This window comes from Camelus ferus, chromosome 6 (assembly GCF_009834535.1).
Source record: "Camelus ferus isolate YT-003-E chromosome 6, BCGSAC_Cfer_1.0, whole genome shotgun sequence".
Taxonomy (NCBI): Eukaryota; Metazoa; Chordata; class Mammalia; order Artiodactyla; family Camelidae; genus Camelus; species Camelus ferus.
In genome coordinates, this window is record NC_045701.1 from 86,349,167 (window position 1) to 86,375,014 (window position 25,848).

The window sequence follows — 25,848 nt, forward strand, 5'->3', positions numbered from 1 at the left end:
TGATGATGACGTTGGACTGGATCGCTGGTTTGAAGACTTGGTTTGAAGAAGTTACAGGGGCAGGGGAGATAGCAGGTGCAGTTTTGACCCTCTTGTCTCTTCCCCAGCCCTTCCGGGTCCACGTCATCGGCTCTCTTTTGAAGGAAAGACTTTAAGACTCTTTCAAAAAATGGTAGAAAGTCCCTGAACCTTCCAGCTTCTAAGCACCTGTTCAGTCCTGTGGATTGTCAGTAAGTCTCCAGAGCAAAGCCAAGAAAGCCAGTCTCTGTTAAAGTGGGAGGAAGCCCCAGCCAACCACCCCCAAAGAAACAGCTGAGTCTCCCAGGCACACACCCTCAAGTGTGGCCAGAAAGCGGAACAGGGAGGAGTGTTCAGTCTCTGAAGATGTTTCTGAGTTTCTGCTGCCATCATCCCTTGAGAGGTATGCATGACATTAAAAAAATCAGTGCAGTAATATTGTCTGCTTAGTGTAGTTAAGTCTGACAGAAAGATAAGTATTATATATGACATCACTTATATGTGGAATCTAAAACATAGTACAGATAAATCTATATTTAAAACAGAAATAGACTCAGATTTTGAAAACAAACTTACAATTACCAGAGGGGGCAGGGGGGAAAGGATAAATTAGGAGAAGGGGATACACAGATACATACTACTATACATAAAGTAGATAAGTAACAAGGGTTTAGTGTATGGCACAGGGAATTACATTCAGTATCTCTAATAATAACAAATAAAATTGTTTTATTGTTTCTCAATAAAAATTATAATAGAAAAGAATCTGAAAAACATACATAGATACAACTGACACATGATTATTATAAATCAACTCTACTTCAATAAAAAAAAATCAGAGCTCCCCTGCACCCCACCCCAGCCATCCTCTGTTTACACCTTCTGTGTAAAACCCCAGTGTTGACACCTGAACTCAGACCCAAAACAACCATACAGGGGAAACAAATCGTGACAAGAAAAAATGTGATATTAGACAAATGTGTTCACTTGTGTGGTATGGCAGCTGCTATGTCAATACCGGAAGGAGGAGAACCAGCATTTAGGGGTCACCTGCCGTGCGTCCAATGCCCACATCCTGAGTCATTTCATTTAACTGAGAAAGGGAATCGCAGAGCGATTAAGGACAGAGACTTTGCAGCCAGACCGCCTGGGTTCCCTGAGGATTAGCTGAGCTGGTGCACTTATGTGCTTAGAAAATGCCTGACAGAGTAAAAATTATACACGTGCTGGGACTGCTATTCATCCTCACCGCACCCTACTCTGAGGTTTGTCCCAATCGGCCTCATTTACAGTTCAGAGAGGTTAAGTCACTTGCCCGAGGCTTTCAGCCACGGAAGCGGCAGCACTGGGGCTGAGATCCAGGCTGACTCGGAGCCCAGACACGTTTGCCACTCCGAGGCTCGAAGGGCAGCTTGTCTGCACAGCAGAACTCTCCTGGGGCTAGCCTGGAAATCTTCCATGTGGCTGGCCAGCTACCCAGGCTCAGGGGGCATGCGGAGCCCGGACGGCTACAGCCACCCCACTGGCCTCTGCAGGTCTGGGTTCTGGAAACCGTAGCCAGCCGGGCTGGGGCGGCCGCTGGGCAGGAGCGCTGGGCGAGGCTGGAGGTGGAGGGGGAAGTGCCCAGGAGGGCGATGACATCATGGCCCAGCCCTTGAAAGATGAGCTGTTCCCGCCGCCACTCCAGCTCCACTGCAAGGCTCCTCGGAGGACTGGGGACCTCGGGCAGCCCCGCTGGACCAGGGAGCCGCAGAAGGGCCCGCGCTTGAGCTTCGCACAAGGTGGGTGCGGGGCAGGGGCTGGTCCGGCCGCCTCACCTTGGCGGGAGGACAGGCGGACCCAGCACAGAGGGAGGGCGGGCCGGCGACACTGGCGCTGATTCCCAGCCTGGGAGAGAAGTTTTCCTCGGGTCCTGGGGAGTTGGGGGAAGTTCCCTTCTTTCCCTAGTCCTGACCTCCCAGCGGGAGGAATGCTAGTTTTGTCTTCTCCCTGAATCAGGGAGACTGACAGGCAGGCATGCGTTTGTATTAGTAGTTTAGTGATGTGACTTTTATAGACGCTGGGTGGATTCCTGGGAGAAGCGAGCCAATGTGGTGCAACAGGGAAGGTGTGGGGTTTAGACCCCAGAATCTGGCTTTTCACTCATCACCATGCTATTCATTGGCCCTGTGTGACCCTGGACAAGTTACTTAACTTCTCTGAGCCTCAGTTTTTCATCTGCCAAGTATCCCGCTGGCCCACTTTGTAGGGTGGCTGGGGTTAGTCAGACCACAGATGGAAGGGGGTTTGTAAACGCTGGCTGATGTGCACTGAGGCGGTTGTGGCGTTAACTCAGACAAGCATCTTGTCTCCTCCCATCCGGTCCTCGTTGTCCAGGACAGAGGGATAAGACAGTGTGTTGGCTTAGAGCATGGACTTTGCATCTAGCCAGGGTTGGCTCCCCAGCTCTGCTCTCACCCCCTGAGAAACATTTCTGGGTCAGTCTTTTCCCAGTTCCCTGCACCATAAAGCTGACCTGGTGGAGGGTGGCAACGACAGAGATGGGGTCACGCCTACAAAGCGTCACATATGCAGTAGACACTCAGTAAGTGTTAGCCGTTATTAGAGTTGCTGTGGACAGGTGGTTTCAGGAGCCTGGGTCGGGGTGGGAGGTGGGCGTTGCTCTCCTGGGCAGGTTAGAATGTGCCTCCCTGAGTCACAGGCGGCCCGCAGCTCCCGCCAGCCCACAGGAAGTGGGAACTCTGGCCCGGGGGTGGGGCGGTGGGGCCCCAGGCCTACCCTGCCTCTTATTCCTTCTCTCAGTGGGTGGCTTGGGGCATGGTGAGCGACCCCAGAGGACACTGGCCACCCTCCTTCTCTGGAGGAAAACCGTTGTGTGTCCCTCTGGACTCTGGCAGCAGTGGGGGTGAGGGGGACTTTTCCACCACAGGAGCCTCACAAACCTGAAAGAAGGGTTTACTGCTTTTTGCTCGCTTAGGACAGGAGTCAAACGAGGTGTAGGGAACAGCCAAGAGAAGGGGTTTTGGAAAACACTGAAAATGAAGGCGCCCAGGCTGGCCCCACCGGCAGGATCCCAGGGTCTCATCCCAGCTCTGCCCTGGACTCACAAAACCCCTGCAGTCGTGTGCTCCAAGACCCTCACAGAAGAGATGAGGAAACTGAGCCTCAGAGCCAGCACGTAAATGAGAAAAGCCCTCTGCTCAGCATCTAGGGAAACACCTCAACCTCTTTGGGCCTCAGGTCTGTCCCTTGTAAACAAGGGAAGTTTCCGGTGCTTGACTGGTGGTGAGACTAAGGACCTGGAATTAGACTGAGTTCAGGAGTTGCTGACCAATGGCTCCAAGCAGGGGAAACAGCTGTGCCATGTGGTCTCTGCTAACACAGTGACTGTGTCTGGATACAAGTTCAGAGGAGGTCTAAGGGTAAACCTAGGGGTTGCCCCTCTGACCTGTGCCACCATAGAGTCAGAGAGGGGCATACCTGGGACATGGGAGAATGCCCTGCAGACCCACCAGGGGATTCTGGTTTTCAGAATGAAAGCAGGGATCATGTCTGTCCATTCATAGCTGTCTCCCCTCCACTGAAAGGAGCCTAGCACAAAGCAGGCACTGGTCAGTATCTGCTGAAAGACTGAATAGTGGATGAATGAATGGATGGATGGATGGGTGGATAGGTAGATGGATAAATGGGTGGATGGATGAATGGATAGATGGATGGATGGATGGATAGATGGATAGGTAGATGGATGGACGGATGGATGGATGGATGGGTGGATGGGTGAATAAATGAACACTGATCACTTGGCAGGCACTAAAAGCACTCAGAGCATATTACTAAGTCAAAGAAACCAATCTGAAAAAGCTACATATAGCAGGATTCCGATTGTGTGACATTCTGAAAAAGGCAAAACTATAAGACAGTAAAAAGATCAGTGGTTGCCAGAGTTGTGGGGAGGGAGGGATGAACACACGGAGCACAGAGGATTTCTAGGGCAGGGCAGTGAAACTATTCTGTACGGAACTATAATAGCACATATATAGTGCTATATACATGTGTCCAAACTGTAGAATATACAACACCAAGAGTGAGTCCCAACGTAAACCATGTGATACAATGTGTCCGTGGAGGTTCCTTACTTGTATGAACACACCACTCTGGCGCAGGATGTCAATAACTGGGGAAGATTGTGCACGTGTGGGACAGGAGCTGTACAGGAACTTTCTGTACTTTCAGCTCAATTTTTCTGTGAACCTGAAATTGCTCTAAAAATAAAGTCTATTTTAAAACTTTTTTAAGCGCACAGAGCAGACCTGTGCTTTGAGGATTCAGAAGGCACTTAGGGTACCCCAGGACCTTGAGTCAAACGATCGGAACTCCCTAAGACTTGATAGTAAGACTGAGTGCATCACTTCCAAGGCGCACCCATCCCAGGAATCCCCGGACCCCTGAGCAACCCTCTTAGTTCACATGCTTAGGAACGAGGAGTTCAGCACTTTACAAGGCAGCCTGCTCCATCCCTGGAGAACTGGCCTGTTAAAAAGTCTTTTCTCAGACAAGCTAGATCCCGCTCCCACTGAGCACTGGTCCACCATCTATCTCTTGGAGTTGGACAGTATAATTCCCATCCTTATGGGTTCTCCCTGAGCCAAGCATCCACAGCTCCTTAATCAAAATACACGTTCCAGAACAAACCCAACGAGTAAGATGTTTCTTTGACTCTGGGATCTGTAGGATTCTGGATGCTAGAAATATGTGAACCCCCTTGAAAAAAATCATCACAGCACAAAGCAGAGTTGAGCAAGCATGGGCTCTGGGTTTGAACTCTGATAACTTACTGCTGGAGAAGCTCCCTGAGCCTCAGTTTTCTCAACTGTACAATGGGGACAGTCATTCCTGTTTCCAAGACCATGATGAGGTTTAACTCAGATGATGCTGGTGCAGCACAAGCAGGTGCCAGGCTCACCGCAGGTGCCCATCTAGCAGAGGGATGGCCTCTGGGGACAGGAGTGAGGGCCTGGGAGTCCCAGGGAACAGGGCATCCCCAGCATGCCCATATTCAGATTCCTAGGCAATGCATCTGTGGGTGCACTCAAACTTTAGGTTTCCACCCCACACAGCCCAGCGCCTCTGGGCCTCTCTGGTCTCTGAGGCCAGTGGGGCGCTGGGAGGCGGGGTGCAGAGAACTGGCTTCCAGACCCTGATCTAAACTCGCTAGCTGGCCTGGCCGCCCCTCGAGTCCACATCTGGAAATCACAGCGCCGGCACCGGACATCACATGTTGCAAGCTGTAGAGGGGCAGGCACTCGGGCGGCCCCGCCGCTTCTGTGCTGTAACTGTGTTGATGTGCACCCGTGACGTCACATCTTCTCCTTCCTTTGGGTCCCCTGAGCTACTATGTTCCAGGGTGGGTGTGGCCTGACCGGAAAAGTCCAGCCATTGATACACACTGCCTTAGCAAAGGGCTTTCTGGGGAGAGAAACTTGAGAGGACCTCAAGCCCTGTCCCTGCCCTGGACCCCAAAGCCACCATCCCCAGGCCCCTCCTCTTAATCCCCACAGTCGAGAGATTTAGGGCCCCCAAACCCTGGCACCCAGGGCTCCCTCACTGCCCCCTCCCACCTCATCTCGGAAACTGACAGACACCCTCTCCCTGAGAACTCAGGGCTGGGAGGGGAGGCTTCTGCGGTCCTTCCAGAGCCTCTGGGGTTGTACCTTTCAGCCACATGGGAAATTAATCCCACCAAATAGTTCAAGACATGTTATAGGAAAAATTAGTTGACTCATTAAACCAGTTCAATTCTAAAGTATGACTGACAAATAGACTGCAATGCAGTTGTGAAGCTAAGTCACTGTTTAGACAGGAGGCTTAAAAGAGACATAAAAATTAGGAAACTCCTTGGAATGAAAATTTCTCATTACTTCAACCAAATCTGAAAGTAGGAAGGGAAAAAGAAGGAAGAAGGAAAAGTGTGCTAAAGATTTTCTCTTACCTGCAAGAATAGTTATTTTTCTGCTCAATGTTAATGTACAGAAACAAGGTTTAATATGTTTGTTAAAATTTTAAAGCTAACCATTAGAAGAGCATGTGCATAAATATGTGTAATATATTATAATGTGATTATTATAAATTATCTTACTTTGTACTCGACAAGGGAAATACATGCCAAGGAGTGTTCATAGAAACTGATTATGTTCTAAGCCCTAAAGGAAACCTTGATAACCTCTGGGCCTCGCACAGAGTCGGGCAGCAGCTTGCAAGGTGGCCCAGAGCCAGACCCTGAGCGCCCTCCCAGCTGGTGGGGACTGTACCCGGGTAGGACTCTGCACTGAGGCAGGAAGGGCATCGGGCCATCAGAAGCCAGGACATTAGCACTGGAATTCCCTCAGTGTGGCCTCTGGCCTCCTGTGGGGAACAGGTGTTCCCAGGAGGCCTCTCTGTCACCGCAGACTAGCAGTTGGTTGGCGAGTTTCCAGGCTTCTTCCCTTGTGTCCTAATGGCTCAGGGGCACGATGACACTTCTGAGCTTACCAGCTCTGAGCCTGGGGTGCCTTCTGCAAGGGAATAGGGTCCAGCCCCCGGGGGCCCCCGGGAGCCATTCGTGGGCCTTCATCGCTCGGCAAAGTCCCTGCTTTGAAGGTCCGTCTGGACCCCGAGTGCCGGCTTCCCTAAAGGCACAGTGGGGACAGAGGGCATGGTGGGGACACCAGCCTCGTAGTCTGACAGCCCAGCCTTCTGATGTACGCTGGACCCACTGTTTGCTGGGCAGCACAGGGCAGGTCGCTGACTGGTCTGAGCCTCTGCCTCCCCACCTGCACAGGGGACAAGAGCGCGCCCGCGGCCTTTGTGCAGCTGCTGCAGCAGGGCTGTGTGCGACAGGCTCAGCTGCTCCTTCTTGCCCGGGCCTCCGAGGGGACATGCTCCGGGCTCCCAGCTCGGGGGCTGCTGCCCACAAGGAGCACCGCGCCTGCGGGACAGACAGGCCAGGGCCCAGGGCTCGAGGGCAGCGCTCTGCACCTGCGACCCCGGGGCCATCCCGGAGCACCCGGGACAGTCACTTCCACAGCTGGTCCCAGGCCTCCTGGGTCCAGAGCCCAACGGCAGGGTCTCCACTCCTCCCTTCCTGGGCCTGTCTGCCACCCCGACCCACACTCACACACCACACACATACACACACACACCACAGCACACATATATACACATACACCACACATATACACACACACACACACTTACACACCACACATACACACACACTCACACACCACACATATACACACACCACACATAGACACACACACCACACACATACACACACTTCCACACCACACATATACACATACCATACACACATAAAAACATAAATATACACATCACACATGTGATGACACACATCACACACATAAAAATACACCACACACACACACACACATACATTAGACACTACTCCTCTGCTGCCTCAGTGTCCCCACAAGCTCGTGACGTCTACACTATCTGACTTGTCGTTGTGGGCAGGGTTCACGTTCTCTCCCGCGAGGGTCCTGGACCAGGTGGAGCGGAGCGTGTGTCTAGGTGGGGCAGGCCCAGCTGTGGGACAGACCAGGCGCCGCAGACACCCAGTGCCCCGTGAGTGTGTATCTCAGCCCCATCCAGCACCCTTGTCACCCTAAACTCTGATAGAGCAGGGCTGGCTCCCCCCTCGAGAGTTGGGGGGAGTTGAGGCAACCCTCTGAGAGGGGACAGAGGCTGAGCTGGGGTTGTGAGCTGGTCTGGTTCCTCCCATGAGGACACTGTGCCTCCCGGGATTGGCCAGGATGTCAGGGTGGGGATCAGGAGGTGGGCTCAGGCCAGGGAGGAGACGGGCCCTGCCGCTGGGGGCGGCGGGGGAGAGAGGCCAGGGCTGGACGCGCCGCTGGGAGCCTGGGCCCGGCTCTTACTCTGGGGGTAAACCCCGAGCCCCGGCTGGGTGCCCACTGCCCTGATTGGGACGCCTCGCACGTCCCCAGCAGTGGACACGTGCTTACTGCGAGGATAAACCTCAACCATGGGGACTTTCCTTGCAAGCGGCCTGGGAATTTCTTCCGAGAGTGTGTTTGGACTGGGTGGCTGTGGCTGGAGGGCGGGGGAACCTGGGGCAGTCACCACCCAGACTAGTCCTGGACCCGGGGCTGGGGTACGGAGGTGGCAGGAAAGGCTGCCATGGGCAAATGAGATCCTGACTGTCAGGGGTGATCTCCCGGCGTCCTTGCCACAACCTCCAGCCAGGAGATAATGTCCCCAGTCCTACAAGTGGGGGGCTTGGGCCCAGAGCAGGGGCCCTCACTCAGTCACGCTGTTCGTAAAAGTGGGACTTGGGATCTGGACGCCTTCACAGTCATTCTCTTCTCCAGCCTCTTCCATTTTTCTGCGGGTTTGCCTCAAGGGCCAGAGCTGGCCTAAGGTGGTGAGGACAGGCTGCCAGATAAACCAGGGGTGGCGGGACAGGGGACAGTGGCAGGCAACACACAAAGGAAGGAAAATCAGGCCGGCTTCAGGTTTTCTGCAGGAAATTCACTTTTGATAATTCAGTGAAGCAAATCAAGAACTTAAACAAACACCCTTTAGTGATCAATCGCTACATCCACTCCAACAGAGGAGCATCTCCAGACCTAGGAGAGAAACAGGTTATCACAGCACAGGGCCTTCCATGAGTGAAGGCAGCAGGAAGCCACGCTCCTGTGGGAAAGGGCTCAGAGGACATCCCATCCCTGCAAGCGCTGTGCAAAAATCACTCAGAGATGAAACTCCGGCGACAGAGATCGGAGTCAAAATAAAGAACAGAGTCTGGGGAAGGATTTACTTACCTGTGGATCCACAGGGACCCCAAATTCAGGAAATCAGCCCACATACTGTCAGGACCACGAGTAGCTCTTGGGTCCAGCAGGAAATCCCACCTTCCCAGAGCTTCCCTCAGCAGCCCTCCATCTGGCTGCTTTTTTCCTGGGTTCTTAGAAGCCCACTGAAGAGGGGAGGGTATATATATCTCAGTGGTAGAGCACCTGCTTAGCATGCACAAGGTCCTGGGTTCAATCCCCAGTACCTCCATTAAAAATAAAAGTTCGTTTTTAATAAAAAAAAAAAAAAAAAAACAGGAATCAGCTCACTGAATTCACCTGCTCAGGACTGGTGGTTCGGTAAGGCAGGAAATCATGGAAGAAACAGCTCCTAAATACGCTAAACATTTCATTTTAAATGTAAACGTGATTGTGCATTGATTCAGCAGTTTTCACATAAGCAAGGTCTTTTCTTGGCTGATCATCTTTCTTATACAAGCTAACCCCTCTTTCCTTCTCTATTTTAAGAGAAAAAACTAGGAGAGAATACTTGGTTTATTTAAATATTTAAACAGGCTCATTCCAAAAGAAATCAGCATTCTTCGTGGAAAATGTAGCGCCTACTATAAAGAGGAAAGAAAACGCAGAAGCAACCCAGGATGCCATCGCTGGAAGCAGCCACCACCAGGAACAGTTTGGTACTTTGCCTTCCAGACTTTTCCCTACCGTGTCATATATACCAGTTAGCACCCAGCTCTATTCCCCACCTGACGTGAACTCAGAAGCAGTCTCTCTTTGTTGGTGAACTCTTTGAAGTGTCATTTTTCTCATATTTAACCAGTCCCCTGGTCTGAAACACTTCGGTTGTTTCTTGTTTCCCTAATCGAAAGACAGGAGGCTTTTCCTGTCCTTTTGATTGTCTTCAGAAATGCCAAGCAAAAAGTAAAGGATATTTTTTTAAGTTCTTGATTTGCTTCACCGAATTATCAAAACTGAATTTTCTGGAGGCCAGTTTGAGAGCCTATCAACCCCCTCTGCCTGACCCTATTCAGAGAGGAGTTAGAAGCTGTGCCACCCGCCTGCCTCCCCAGCCTGCGACTGGCCCTAGCAACACAGATTTTATAATGTTGTCTTAGCTCCAAAGGTTCTTGAAGGATCAGGGCCAGGCAGCCAGAGTCTGGAGACAGTGGAGCTGGCATCTGAGCAGATGCAAACTCCTGCTAATGGTAATCAATTGCTAATCAAGTACCTGCCCCAAAAACCCATCCCACTTAACCAAGGAAACTGAGGCTCTGAGAGGTTAAGGGACGTGGCAGTGAGCAGAGGCACAGGACTGCGGCCCGCTTCCCCCGCATCCGGCAGAGTGTGCGGGAGGGCGGGCTGCTTAGGCGTGCCCCCCGCCCCCCGACTCCGCCCCACCTCCTCCGGCACAGGCTCACCGCGGCGGGACAGGCATCCCCACGGCTCTTCTCTCCACGTCCCAAATTGTGAAATACCCGGGGGCTAGGCAAGCTTGTACATGTCAGAAATTCTCCTCTCTCCAGGCTCACAAATTAGGAATTTTCCACCTGCCTTAGCACTAGGGGTAATGAACCCCAGGGCTCGGCCCCCCGCAAGCAGGGTCCAGGGCGGTCTCAGAGCCCCGGGCCAGGTCGCCGCGGCGCCAGCTGAGCTGTAAACCACAGTTCCTCTGCAGGGTTACCTCGCAGGGACAACAGCGCTCCCGGCCCGGCTACTTCTCTCCCTCTCCCGCAAGTAGAAGAAATGCAGGTGTTGGGTGGTCTGAGGCCGCACCCTGCTTCACAGCAGAGCGGCCTTCTGGGGGTCAACGACCTCTCTGAAGTTCATTTTCCACCCTAAAGCCGGATGGTGTCACACCCAGGGTAACGCTCCTGTAGTGTTCTTGGAGAATTGCGGGAGGTCAGGTCTGTGAATGCACTGACACACAGTCAGCAATCCCAGCACCTTCAAATCATGTAAATTTAACATGTGTCTTGAACCAGAAAGGCCAAGGGGCTAAGGGGGCCGTGGCATTGGATGGGGTGGCCATATGTAGTCCTAGGGCTAAACCCACAGGATTTAAGGAATCTTGGCCCAAATACACCAAAAACACTGCCCAGGCTTTACTTGAATACTTTCAGGGTCGGGAACTCACTGCTGCCAATAATAGCAGTGCAGTTCAGCAAACATTCAACTAGCAGTTACGCTGCCAGGACCAGGGGTTCAGAGAAGCAAAGACTCTGCTCTGTGCTTGAGTGACTGACAGTGTGGCAGTCAGGGGGTGTGTGTGTGTGTGTGTGTGTACATGGGAACAACAACACCGGGAATATGTATTAACAGATAGTCACTGCAGGGAGGAGGCCCACACTGGCACTGGGACGGACAGATTTAGAAAGCTGCCGATCACAGGCTGTCACAGCTGGGAGGACCTTACAAAATAATCTGGTGATCACCTCACTCCTGGCCCTACAGATGAGGAAACTGAGCCCCACGGAGGGAAAGCCACCTGCTCAAAGGTGGAGTCAGTGGCCCGGGGAAGGTCAGATAATAGTAATAATAAGAGCACATCAGGCGGCAGCTGCCTGGGGGGCCATCAGCTCCACACCAGCCCTGCGGCTCGGCAGCTGACGGCATCAGCTCTTCTCTTCCCCAGACAACCCCAGGGGCAGCGCAGTTACCCTCCCCACTTTGCAGATGAGGAAGCCAAGGTTCAGAGGGAAGAGAGGAACTGGGGGTCGGGCCAGGCAGACCTGTCACCCCCTGGCCCTCCCACCGCCCCGGCCACAGGCTGACATTTGAGAGCCCTGTGGAGGCAGCCCTGTAGCAGCTGGGGGACAGGGGTCAGGAGGGATTCACAAGCCCTTCCTGAGCCCCTATCTCCAGGCCCCTCCAGCAGGGTCTGCCTGATACACTTGACACACCCAACTTGGCTCTTTCTTGGTTCTTTGCAACTCTCTGGTGGCTCTGGGAGTGGTCCCCTGGGTCCCCACTTAGGAAGCTGTGAGCTTCAATACATCACTTTGCTGAGCCTCTGTTTCCTTGTCTATATAATGCATCTAATAGGCCTTCTGCAGGAAAATCGTGAGGTTCAGGGAAAGAACCGATGTGCAAACCTCCCTGGCATAAACTGTGAAGTGCCATGCCCATTGCCACTAAGTAACTGGCATCATGAGGTTGTGTGTGGAGGACTGAGGTCGGGACGCTTCATGCATGACTCGGGACAGGTCACCTCCCTCTCAAGGCTCTGGTTTCCTCACCTGTTCAGTTAGGTAGGGTTGGACTAAAACATTTCTGAGTAGCGATATTCTTCTGGCTCAGAACTTCCGTGGCCCTGACAGGTCTGTGCTACTTGGCAGTTTACAAAGCACTTTTGCGTCCGAGACCCCTGAGTCTGAATCCTACACAATCCCAACCCACTTAATAGCAATGACCTTGGCCAAGAGCCTTTACCTAAACTTGGACGAGCCCCTCTCCGGAATGCAAGCTTGTTTTGTTGTTAAGATGAGGACAAGGCTGTAAGCCCCACCTTTTTTACAGGACTGAGCATAGCACTTCCACACAGTGTCCCAGGCCAGGCTCTGCCACTGAATTTTGCCAGGGCTCATTTTTCCCATCTGTAAAATGGGGCTGGCAATGCCTGTCTAGAGTTGTTGTAAGAATTGAATGAGTTGATATTTGTTACATGCTCAGAAGAGAGCTGTCATCCAGCAGATGGTAAATGCATTGCTGTCAGTGTCATCATTGTCATCATTATCCTTCCCTTCCACAATATTTCCTGTGTGCCTGCCCTGGGCCAGGCCCAGCACCTGGAGATGAGCATACAGTAGAGGGAAGTCTCAGACATTTCTTGCAGTCAGGGGGCTCCCAGCCTACCGGGGAGAGAGCTGACTAAACAAGTTGTTTACCTATGATATGCTGAGAGTTGTATGAAAGAGAAATGACTCAGCAGGGTCCTGGAAGGCTTCCTGGAGGAGGTGATGTTCAGCTGAATCTGAAGGATGAATAGGAGTTGGAAGGGCTCCTGCCTTGTGTAGCAGGGGAGATGGGCAAGGAGGCAGGGAGGTGGTCCTCTGACATGGTATAAGCTGGGGCTCGGGAGGTGGGAGGCGTGGAGTCAATTGTTAAAACATTGTCAGGAATTTTATGAGGTCAATTGGACTTGAAAGCAGCCATGGTAGAAATATTTACATCACGAAAATTCACAGATGCTACAGTTAGGGCTTCTCCTCCCCAGAGGTCCAGTTGTTGACACGTGCCAGCATACCACTGCGTCTGTCCCCTCTCAGTCTGTCCGAAGAAGCCCACTCTTGCTCAGAGGTGCCCAGAGGTGCCCAGAGGTGCCAGGCAGGGCTGCCAGGGCCTATTCCTGTGAATGGTGGTCTAGGGCCAGTCAGAGGGAGCATTTACTGAGTATTTACTGGAAAAAAAATTTTCGCCAGGAGTCTACCTTATGCCAGGGGCTCGACAGTGGGTCCCAAAGGTGAATGAGGCATGAACGTGTCTTTCTGGGACAAGCTTTCCACCCACAGGACAGATAGTCCCGGAGTGCCAGAAGTCAGCTACAAAGGGCAGATGTGGAAGGAAGCTGACAGCTCTCTGGGAACCAGAGAAACCATTAAGGTCTTTCCGTCTGCCTTCTGAGGAGTTGGGGCTCCCCTGAGATCCTGCCAGTGGAGGTACCAGCCTGAGTCCCAAAGTGTCACCCTCCGTTGCTCTGCCTTCCTTCTTCCCACCTGCTTTAAGGTCACGGACCGTCCCTGGTCAGTCCATTCTTCACCCTCTCTGGACTCCATCTTCCCTCCCTGCATCTCCCCATTCCTGCACCTCCCCCCTCCATCCCCAACTCCATCTCTGGTGCCATCATCTCTCCTGCCTGGCTGCCCAGCCCCCTAGCTCCTTGCCTCCAGACTTAGCCGGCCCCTCATTCCAGTCCTACCCTAACAGGAACATGCTTTGGCTGGGTCAGGTGTCCTAGCAGGGAAGCCAAAGAGAGGAGAGCCAAATGTTAATGCTACACTGTTGAGTCACCTGGCGCTTGTGGACGGGGCTGAGATCTTCCCCAGGGAGCCTCATGTGCCCCGCCTTGGGCATACTCCCCATCACCTGGGAGACACCTGAAAGCAGGTGTCGGGTCTTGTTTACCACTGTCCTCACACTACAGAGACAGTGCAGTGATGCCAGGGTTCAAGGCCCAGCTCCACCAGTTACTAGATGTGTGACTCTAGACAAGTTACTTCACCTCTCATGCCTCTGCTTTCTCAACTGTAAAATGGGGATAATGATAGGACCTCCATCTACGATGGATGTGGAGCGCATGAATTGACTCACAAGAAGCACTTAGAATACTGCTGGGCAATCAGAATAAGCCCTAAAAGCTGAAGCTATTACCATGTCCTGGTAGCCCGTACACAGTAGGCGCTCATAAAGTGACTGAATGAATGAAGTGCGAACAGGGAAGAGCTTGCTGATGACATGTTGAAATGATATTTTAGATTAGGGTTAATAGACTGAGTTAATTTGCAGCAACATACATAGAGATGATCATACTAAGTGAAGTCAGACAGAGGAAGACAAATAGCATATGATATTTATTTGTGGAAGCTAAAAAATAATGCAAATGAACTTATTTACGAAACAGAAACAGACTCACAGACATAGAAAACAAACTGACAGTTACCAAAGGGGAAGGGAGGGAGGGGTAAATTGGGAGTATGGGATTAACAGGTACACGCTACTATCCGTAAAATAGATAAACAAGGACTTACTGTAGAGCACAGGGAACTGTATTCGATATTTTGTAATAAACTATAATGGGAAAGAATTGAAAAAAAAGAATATAGATATATACATATATATGTATAACCGAATCACCTTGCTGTACACCTGAAACTAACACAATGTTGTAAATCAACCATAACTCAATTAAAAAAATAGATACACTGGGTTAAAAATATGTTATTAAAATTAATATAGCCTGATTTTTTTAATATGGCTCCTTGAAAATTTTAATTACTCTGCTGCTCACATTATATTTCCGTTGAACAGCACTGCTCTAGGCTGTGGGAAACTATAGAACAAACCCCAAGACTCATTAACATATAAATTTAAAAATTAAATTAATAAGGAAGAAAAGACAGAATGAGAGATATCAGGAAAAACCTCTAGATTAAAAAAAAAAAACTTGAGACATAGCAACCAAACCAGTGTGTGAAGGACTTTGGATTCTGATTCTAGAAAATAACTGAAAAAAAATTATATGAAATTTATGACACAATCGGAAACTGGAACCCTGCCTGGATGGTTGATGCTGGTGAGAAATTATTGTTGCTGCCTTTTAGGTGTGATAATGGGTGTGAAGCTATGCTTTTTGAAAAAGAGTCCTTATCTGTTAGAGATGCATCCTGAAAGATTTATAGGTTAAGTGATAGGCGTGCAAGATTTGCTTCAAATCCTCCAGAAGGGGTGGGGCTGGGGTTTGGGATGGAAGCAATTAGATCAGCCCTGATTTTGTGATTTGGCAGTTACTCAAACTGGGTGATAGGTCCATAGTTTCAAGATGCTAGTCTATCTACTTGTGTGTATATTCAAAACTTTCCTTAATAACAAGCTACAAAACAAACCCCAAAATCAAACCTGGGGCTCTGGCTCAGACCACTTGGGATTAAAATTCCAGCTCCACCTTACTGGCTGTGCCTCAGTTTGCTCATCTGTAAAATAGGGATGATTACCATCATCCCTACATGCAGGGGTTTATCTGTGATGTACTCAGAAATGTGCAAACAAAACGAAAGTTGCAGGCACTTTTACACATTGTTACCGGGCTTCACGACACCCTTTTCAGGGAAGTTTATGCCCATTTTCCCAAGAGGCTACATCACCTGTCCAGGTTATCCAGCCAGACAAAACCAAGACACATCCCAGGTTTGCCTGACCCCTGCTTCCGGGGATGATGTGAGTGCCTGGGCTGGGGACGCAGGGCCAACATTTCCCATCCTCTCAGCTTCTCCTGTCGTGGGGGATTCTAGACCCATTTCTCTGCAGGTCAATTCTCAGGAAACATGCTCCCCTTCCACTCTTTTCTAGAAAAGGTGTAACACTGACAAACCCAGAGCTCTGAAATTCTGAAAGTTGAGTCCCTGCATTCCAAGGGGATCAGCATCTCGCAGCGGATTTGGGCAGAGGGCATCAGTCACGTGGCTGGGGCACGTATTTGACTTGACTGTGGCTTTGACTCATGCAGGCCTGACAGGATAAGGCCAGTACCTGGGACTCAGAATCCTTGGTGGCTTTAGGGAGCCAGGCAAGAAGGCAGCGAAGGGAAACTTGCTGAGACTGACTCATTCTTCCATCTTCATAAGAGCCTTTGGATGCCACTGAGTGAGGAGATGTACCCCTGAAATGCAGTGTGCCAACCCTATTGCCTCTGCTTGCATGCTTCTCAGAACCAGGAGCTCACTGCTTCCCCTCCACAGCTCCTTTCCTCTTTAGGGTCACGGTTATGCAAAGGTCTCCAGAATCACCATGACAATCTTTCCTTCTCCCCATGAGGAAATGAAGTCCCAAAGATGTCAAGGCATTTGTCCAAGGTCACACCTGGTACTCAGTGACGGAGGCAGAACTAGAACTGAGGGCTCTGATATTCAGAGCCCTGGACTCTTCCACCTCTTTGCTACACAGTCTCAGACAAGGGAGGGATCTCTACTGGCTGAGAGGTCAGGAAGGCTTCTCAGAGGAGGTGACATTTGAGATAGTCCTTAAAGGATGGCATCAAGATTGGGTTTGATGTTTAAATTCTTTTTGTCCTGCCCACCATGCCTGTACTCTTCTCACTACATCTCACATTAAGCATGGCAAATACATGGGGAATAGAAGTTTGTTGAATGACTGAATGAATGAATGAATGGGCAGGAAGGCTACTCCCGGGAGGTGAATGCGTACCAGTCTCCTGGGAGCCCAGGGCATCCTGTGAGGACCCTCTGCGGGAAAGGATAAAACTCCAAGTTGGTGTCCACCGCTTCTCCTGCATGCGCCTGGGGCAGGACCCAACCCCCTTCGTGCCAAGAAGGACAGTTTTTTCTCTGCAGCTGGTTCAGCGTCTCGGTTTATTATGTCTTCCCCCGCCTTGTGTTGTAAACCGGGCTGAGTGGGAAGACAGGCCACAGCCCACACTTGCGTGTGGCTGAAGCCCCTGGCCAGCTGTCCTCTCCTCCCACCCTAGCAGGGCCTTGGCCACCCCCAGGGCCACCAGGACCTTTGGGGAGCTATAGCGTCTGCAGGGAAATGAGCATCTTCAGCTCCCCGGGTCTGAGCTGCTCCTGGGCAAAGGCTCTTCTGGAAAACACATTCCCTCTGGACCCGCAGTCTTCCTTTCTCATGTGGTTTCTGCTTTTGCTCTCCTACAAAGAATTCTATTTCCTCCCATTGTAAAATGGAGTATAATCTATAAAAACATTGAATCACTATGTTGTTGTATACCTAAAATTAATATAATATTGTAAATCAACTGTACTTCAATAAAAAAGAATATTTTATTTGTAAGTAAGTAAATAAATAAATAAATAAATAATTTGCAAGCCTGTGACAGAAACCCCAGAACATACAGGAAAGTGGAAAGAGGACAGCTTTCTTTTTCTTTTAATTTGTTTAATTGAAGGAGAGTTGATTTACAATGCTGTGTTAGTTTTAGGCATACGGCAAAGTGATTCAGTTACATATGCATATGTATGTATGTCTTCTTTTTCAGATTCTTTTCCATTATAGTTTATTACAAGATACTGAGTATAGTTCTCTGCACTATATAGTAGGACTTTGTTCATCCACTTTATATATAGTAGTTTGTATCCGCTAGTCCCAAACTCCTACCTCATTCCCGTTTGGTAACCATAGGTAAACAAACCAAGTTTGTTTTCTAGGTCGGTGAGTCTGTTTTTGTCTTGTATCATATTTTAGATTCCACATATAAGTGATATCATACAATACATGTTTTCCTCTCTCTGACTTATCCCATTTAGTATGATCATCTCTAGATCCATCCATGTTGCTGCAAATTACATTATTTCATTATTTTTCATGGCTGAGTAGCATTCCACATACATATGCACATCACATCTCCTTTATGTCTGTTGATGGACATTTAGGTGGCTTCCATGTCTTGGCTATTGTAAATAATGCTGCTATGAACATTGGGGTGCATGTGTCTTTTCAAATTAGAATTTTCTCAGGATATATGCCCAGGAGTGGGATTGCTGGGTCATATGGTAAGTCTATTTTTAGGTTTTTAAAGACTCGCCATACTGTTTTCCATAATGGCTGCACCAAACTACGTTCCCTACACAACAGTGTAGGAGAGTTCCCCTTTCTCCACACCCTCTCCAGCATGTATCGTTTGTGGAGTTTTAATGGTGGCCATTCTGACTGGTATGAGGTGGTACCTCATCGTAATTTTGGTTTGCATTTCTCTGATAATTAGCGATATTGAGGCTCTTTTCATGTGCCTGTTGGACATCCGTAAGTCTTCTTTGAAGAAATGTCCATTTAGATCTTTGATTGGGTTGTTTGGTTCTTGTTACTGAGTTGTAGGAGCTGTTTGTATATTTTGGAAATTATTCCCTTGTCTGTTGCATCATTTGCAAATATTTTCTCCCAGAAGGACATCTTTCTAATCACGCAAGGGCAGCTGCTCATACGGTTTCGGTACATGCTCCACCACACCTTTGCACAGGCTGGGGGTATGAGGTTTCGGTTTCTGAACACGTTTACAATCAGACATTAGCACACAGGATGGGGGCAGCTGTGGGATGATTGGAAAAAAAAAAACTACAGGGGGCCTGAGTACCAGGATGCCAGGATCTGGGTTCAAATTTGAGCTCTGCCACTAACTGGCTGTGTGTCTGGGGAGTATGCCCACCACTGTCTCTGGGCCTCCGTGTCCACTTCTGTAACATGAAGGGGGCTGATGAAACAGTGTCCAAGAGCTGTTTCCCGGATCCTGTCGGGTTAACCCAGAAAGGTTCCCAGAACAGGGGGAGAAGGAAAGGGGAGTAAGCCTGGGACAGGAAACCAGGCTTCAATTAAGGCAGCCCTCGGCTCTGTCCCCAGGGGGCCCAGACCTGTAAGTGCATCCCAACCCCTGGTCACCTCCGGCCCGGAGCAGACTCCTTAAAGGCCACTCCAGCAGGAGACAGACGAGGCTGTGGCTCGTCTTGCAGGCTGGCATTTACTCGCTGTGTGTCTTTAGGCATCCCCCCACCTCCCTGAGCCTCAGTTTCCCTCTCTGTCGTGAGGGGCTGCAGGTAGGGTGAACATTTTCTTTTTAAGCAGAACTCTTTTCTCCAAGAACGTTGTTCACAGAAACCTACTACAGAGCAGAGACAGGAAACCCTGACACTTACAGAGCATTTAAAGGGTGTCAAGCACTGTTCTAAGCCCCTGACAGTCATTAACCTTCTTATTCTCAGAGCAACCCCACCAAGTATGTGCTATTAGCCTCCCCATTTTACAGATGAAGAAACTGAGGCCCTGAGGGGTTCGGGTGCTTGTCCAAGGTTAGACACAGCTAAGTGCTGGAGCTGGGATTCTGAACTGGTTGGATTTCAGTAGTTAAACCCCAGTTCCTTTGTCTTTCCAACCCTTGGGACATCTCCTGGCACACGACACATGCTCTTATACATACACACACACACACATGCACACACACATGCACACACTCACCCTATGGCTTGCTCCTTGAAGCTCCACTCAGGGCCCAAACCACAGGTGACTGGCAAGATTGAGAGACTAAGGTTTCTTGCGCTAAGAAACCCACATCACCAAAGCATCCCAGTGACCAAAGCCCAGGGGCTGTGATTTCCCGCCCTGTGCTGATCCCCGAGCCACCCCCGTGAGGCCTTCTGAGCCGGGTCTATGCTGCCCATCTGCAGCTGCCTGCCCAGAACATCGTCCCTTGAGGAATGAAGTCACAGCGCCCCCTTCAGGCCAGGAACTGTCAGGCCCGCCAGCCCCCTTCATCCCTCAACTGTTCCATGGGGGTGACCTGACCAGGAACTTGGAGTCGGGGAGGCTGTCAGGTACAAGAGAAATAGCTTGGTGCTTGAACTCGAGCAGACCTGGCTTTGAATCCTGGCCCTGCCTCTGGCTGGCCGTGTGAGCTGGACCCACCTCAGGTTACTCAGCTTAGCCTCTGCCTTCTTGTCTGGAGCGTGGGAGTAAGGATGCTTCAACCACCCAGGCCAACCACCCAGGCAGGTCTTCAGGATGTAACAGGCAGGGCTCACTTTTAAGTTCTTCTAGTTCCCTTTGTCTCTACCCTGCAAATGTGTTTGCTGGGGAGAAAAAGAAAAAGAAGGCTCACCCTGCCCTCTATGAGTCAGTCAGCAATCATTTATTGAGCACTTAATAGGCGTCAGGCATGTAACAGAGACAGGAAGACGCAAGGCAGGCATCTCTAATAGACATGCCCTAAATCAATGTCAGGGAGATGGAGGAGGAGGACAAGAGGGAGAGAACTCCTCTGCTCCAGGGCATTCAACCAGAGGAAAAGAGCCAGTAGGAGATGCGTATTAATAGATTTATTGCAAGGAATTGGCTTATGTGATGGTATGGCTGGCTAGGCAAGTTCAGAATCCATCAGTAAGGCCCGAGGAGCAGGCCAGAACTCTCGGGCGTGGACTGAAGCTGCTGCTTTCAAGCAGAATTTCTCCTTCTTCTGGAAAGCCTCAGGTCTGCTCTTAAGGGCTTTCAACTGATTAAGTCAGGCCCACCCAGATAATGGAGGCTAATCTCTCTGACTTAAAGTCTCATTAGGGACTTCAGTAACATCTACCAGGTGGCTTTACAGCAACACCTAGATCAGTATGAGATTGAACAACTGGGCTGTAGCCTAGACATGGTAACATGTGAAACTGACCATTGCAGGGCACTTAAGAGGCTCCATGGAAGGGTTAGTGACTGAGTTGGCCTCAACTTCAACAGGCAAAAGCTAGGAAGGGCATCCAGGCAGAAGGGGCAGTCCTAGCAAAGGCAGAGGTGGTGGGAAGGTGAGAAATATCCCTGGGTGGGAGAGGATATAATTCAGTGGTAGAGTGTGTGCTTAGCAGGCATGAGGTCCTGGGTTCAAGCCTCGGTACCTCCATTTTTTTTAATTAAATAAGTAAGTCTAATTGCATTCCCCACCTCCCACCCCCCCCAAAAAGGAAAAGAAATATCCTGGGGAGTGGATGTAGGTCAACGTGGCTGGGTCCCACGAAAACACATTACAGTATATACAAAGGGATTCAAATCAAGGAATGGTTTAATAAATAACAATGCACAAATGCAATTTCTTTTAAAGGCCTCTTAATGAAAACTGTGGAACAACAAGGGAAAATTCCCTTGAAACACTATTCTATATAAAACCACAGGAGACAAAAGAACGGTTGAATGGGGACATAAAAAGAGCTGTCTGAGGATAGCTCTCTGGAAGATTCCAGGACTTTAAAATGCTATTTACTGGGGTTATATTATCTTTTAAAACAAAAAGGGAGTTGTAATTTTTTTAAGCGGAAAAATTGGTATTAGGGTATCAGATAAAGTTGCTCGTTCATGAAAACTACAAAACCCAACGTGGGGGAAAGAAACAAGACGTGCTGAACAGAATAACCTCAGCAAAAGAAACAGGAGACAGGTGAAGACTGACATGAGCCCGGGGTCTGAGGGTGAGAGGGGTCAGGGAGATAGCCCCAGACTCTCCTGTAGAAAGCGGAGCGGGAGAGGAGCTCCACTTCTCAAGGACCTCCCGCCAGCTCCCTGCTCCCCCACAGGGTAGGTGTCTCCAAAACATTCCAGGCCCATAAAGTGTCCAAATGCCAGAAGGGCCCACATGCATATGTCTAAGACTGAATTGGACCCTCTGATTTAGCTCTCTATAGGTGCTCCTGGAACAGAGGTTGACTTCCCCAAACTCCATCCTTCCCCTACAGACAGCTCTGGCCTTTTCGCAGGGAAATGGAGAAAAAGGCCCTTGGAAACTGTCCTCTGGCCACGCTTCTCCCTGGCAGTGAGGCTGACCCGGTGCACTATGCCCCATCGCCACCCCCAGCATTTACTGCGGCCTGAGTTTTGCCTTTGTGACTGTCCAGAAACTGTGTCCTTACTCAGCGACGACATCAAGCAGATTTTAGAATATTTCTTCTGGGAGGAGCCCAGGAAAGGGTTCTGAACTGGGATTCGGGAGACCTTGGTTCTTTCCAGCTGTGGCCTTGACTCCAATTTGCTGGGTGGTCTGTGAGATTTTATTTACTTATGGAGCAAATGTTTTCCAAGAGATCGGGGTCTGCAAAACACAGCAGCAGGCGGGGTGGAGGAGAAGAAGAACAAGGCAGATGTGTATGTTACAATGGGATATGCACGCATGCGCGCACAGACCTCCGCTCACCGCGAGAGGGGATGCTAAAGCCACAAGGGGAACAGCCCCGCGCCAGACAGAGGCTAGAACTGTGCAGTCTCAATGGTTCCCATGGATCGGAGGGCCAGGAATGTCCCAGCAGCCCTCTGGTCTCTCTATCCTGCTGTGGGACGGTGCCTGAAAACCTCAGCAGGGGCTGGGAGAGGGAGAGCAGGCCATATGCGGGGCCACATGCGGGGCTTCTAGGTCCCACCCCCAGACCCCCAAGTGTGGCTGAAGCAGACGGGCCCCCGTGCTGGTGCGGGTGGAGTCGCCCCCGATCTGGGCACCTTCCCCACATGCTTTGTGCATCTGTATTCATCCTCTGCTCCCATAGTGGCCCCAGAAGGTTTTACACTTTTTACACCAGCCTCCATTTTACAGCTGAGAAAAACGAGCCACCCTGAGGTTAAACCGTGACCAGAGGGAGAGGCGCCAATTCCAGTTCCGGCTCCAGAGTCCGTGAGCCTGACGGCCAGGCTGGGCCTCCCATTTGTGACACCAGTTTTCAGCTGGACTCCCCAGGGCCGTGTCTCCCTCCTCCAGCCCTTCTCCATGCACAGGCTCTGCCCTGTCGATGTCACCTGGACCACTTTTCCATTAATGACAAACACCGGAGAGGTGCTGAAGACACGCAGCATCACTGGACACTCTCCAGGGCTAACAGGGAGGAGCGACTCAATGACTGGGGTTATTTACCATCCAGTCCACAGCCTTCGCTTTGGGAAATGCCTCCCGGCTCCAGCCCGCCGCCGCAAAATCCCGGACGCAGGCTGGGAGCAGGGACAGGGCCCCGCACAAGGCAAAAGCTGGCCCTTGAGGAAGGGATGCTGAGCCTTCTAGGGTGGCCACAGCCTCAGAGCCCTTGAGACATGGCTTCCTGGGGGACCAGAATAGACTCCCTCTGAGACTAAAGTGGAATTGCTTCCTGCCCTGAGAGCCAGTGTGTATGTGATTCAACCAAAGGAAATTCTTTCAAAGTAAGTCTCCTTGGACCGAATACTGAGGGAGCTAGAGTGAAGTGAATCCAGGGGTTGGGTGTCTCTCCTAAAGCATCAGTTTGAAAAATGAGGGGAAAGCCCAGCTGCCGACTCATGGCCTCATCACCCGCGCCCAGCCACGGGGAGCAGGGTCGGGGGAGCATGGCCCCCCCATCTCCCGCTGTGTCGGCGAGGAAAGAGGAAACCGAGGCCCAGGGGTGCAAGGGGACCTCCCCGAGATCACAGACCGGGGGCCGCACTCCTGACCTCCGCCACCACCCTCAGTGCCCACGTGCCCGCCACACCACACACCACGGCGCCCCCCCCAGCCACAGTCCCTTAAATAGTTCCCTGACATCCGAGTTTATAACCCCAAGGCAGGGTCCCAGTAGGAGAGAGCACATTCTAACCGGCTAATATGAAGAGTCTTAACAGAGGGTCTATTTACAGAGTGGAGGCTCTGTTCAACAGAGAGTCTAGTTACCTACTTTAAGGGTCTATTTACTGCCAGGGCCTCAGAGCCTGTACAGCAGAGGCCTTGCGGGAGGACCCACTCCCGGCTCCCTCCCCGCCTGGGGCCTGAGCCAGCGAGGGGAGGTGGGGGTTACCAGAATCACCCGACAGCAAGTTGGGAAGGGCCCCTGATGGGTGCTGTCAGGGCTCCAGGCCCGGCCTGGCCCTGGAGGCCCCAAGGCGGGGATGGGAGCCCCTGCCTCTCGCTCACTGTCCTCTGTCCCTCAGCCTCCTTCAGGTGCCCCTCTGGGCCAAACCCCACAGGAAGCCAGGCAACCTTGTGGTGAATAGAGTCCCCGCGCCCCCAGGAGGAGAAGCAGGGGGTGGTGTGCGATCCCATCCATCCTCCCCCAGGGCAGGCCTCCAAAGCAGACGCACAACCACACCTCAAGGGGCTTCAGACCCCCAGCTTCTCCCTTGTCCTCCAACCCCTGCTCTCTGGACACCATAGAGAGAAAAGCCCTCAACTTTGTTTTGGAAACGAGACCACTGTTGACAGTTGCTGGCAAACAGTGAGGATACAGGTGGGCTGATTCTGCAAGATGCTGGGACACCACAGACCAGGTGGCCCCATCACAGAGGACAGCCAGGGAGGGAAAGCAGGCCACCTCCCCTGGAGGCCGAGCTGGGAGGTCCAGCGAGCAGGCCGGCCGAGGTCCCTGGGCGGGAGCTGAGCCCCACAGGGCGGAGGGGAAGCTCGTCTCCATTCTTCCCCACTGACTCTCCAGCACCGGAAAAATGGACAATAATTGCCACTGAGGAGGGAGTGATCTGAACACATGACATGACCTCTGACCCCCCCAGTTGAATCTTCTTTCCAGGACCCAGCAGGGCCCCTCACAAGGTCACCCTACTAAGTCTCTCTCCCCTACCCCGAGCCCCCTCCTTGAAGAATCAAAAGGATTTGCTACGCATCTCATCTCTTGCAAGTTCAAATCCTGACCTCAGCTCGGCTTAGGGGTTTGGGGAAACCTTTTCTGGGTGTTAACTGAGTATCTTCTGCTTCGTTTCCTGCTTACCAATCCAGCCTCAATTTTTTTTTTCCCAACGTGTTCAAATTTCCAGAATGGTCCACTGCCTTATCTCCCCCTCCCACAATATTAGGAGAGCTGGGCTTCTGGAAGCTGGGGTCTTCACAGACTCCTCTAGCTGAGGGGCAGCCGAAAGCTGGGGCAGGACAGGTCCAAGGCTAAACAAACACACACACTCGCATGCACACACGCATGTTCGCACACACACGTGCACGAGTGAGCTCGGTTTTTCAGGCCCTTCCTAGAAGCAGCGAGAGGTCACCTAGGATGCTGGGCCGAGGTCGAAGTCTAGCACCAGATGGGTTTAAGTCCCACCTCCAGGTCTTGGCAGCAGTGGCGCTTGGACAGGTCACCCTCTGGCTCTGCACCTCGTTTCCCCCTCTGCAAAGCAAGCATCCCGCCGATGCCCACCTCCCTGGATCTGAGTGCAGTTCAACTTGAAGAGGGGTAGAGAGGCTGTGTCAGTGCCAGCCCCCCTGGGGAGAAAGGCTTCCACCCTCCCCCTGGGGCTCAGAACTTGAGAGCACGTAGGAGCAATGCCCACCGCAGTGGATTGGAAATGTTCATCTGAACTTGCCTGTTAGACTCCGAGGTCCTGGAGATCCTGTGTCTATGTCACCTCCAGCGCTGCAAAGTGAAACTGCCCCCAGCCCAGATCTCTCCCCTGAGCTCCAGACCCACCTGCAAGTCTCCAAACACCTCAAACTTAACAGGCTGAAGTTTAAACACAGGAGCCTCTCTCTCCAAGTCAGCTGTCCTTCTTCGTCCCCTTTATAGGAGGTGGCAGCACAAGAGAGTGGTGGGGGCATCCTTGGTACCTTCCTCACACTCAGCCCCAACCTTTCCACATCCAGTCTTGTACCAGACATGTCAGTGTTACTCCTTGAACACCTCTGGAATGCATCCTTTTCAAACTCCTTCATCCTGTGCCTGGAAGAATGGGCCACACCTACTGACTAGTCTCCCTGCTTCTACTCTGCGCCCCCCCCAGCCCCTACCCATGCCACAGTCCTGTCTCCCAGCAGCCTCTAGGGCCTAACACACATTCACACCAAGCTTCTTCCTGCCTCAGGGCC

General features: G+C 51.3%; 1 protein-coding gene across 1 annotated transcript in view; it reads left to right on the forward strand.

Annotated features, from left to right (window-relative positions):
• Nucleotides 1–1,420: 1,420 nt before the first annotated feature.
• The window catches only part of BDKRB2 (bradykinin receptor B2), a 30,473-nt gene continuing 6,045 nt past the window's right edge, over nucleotides 1,421–25,848 (forward strand). The window contains exon 1 of the mRNA XM_014558818.2: nucleotides 1,421–1,799. The gene's annotated coding sequence lies outside the window, so the exon portion shown is untranslated. The remainder of the gene's footprint in view (nucleotides 1,800–25,848) is intronic.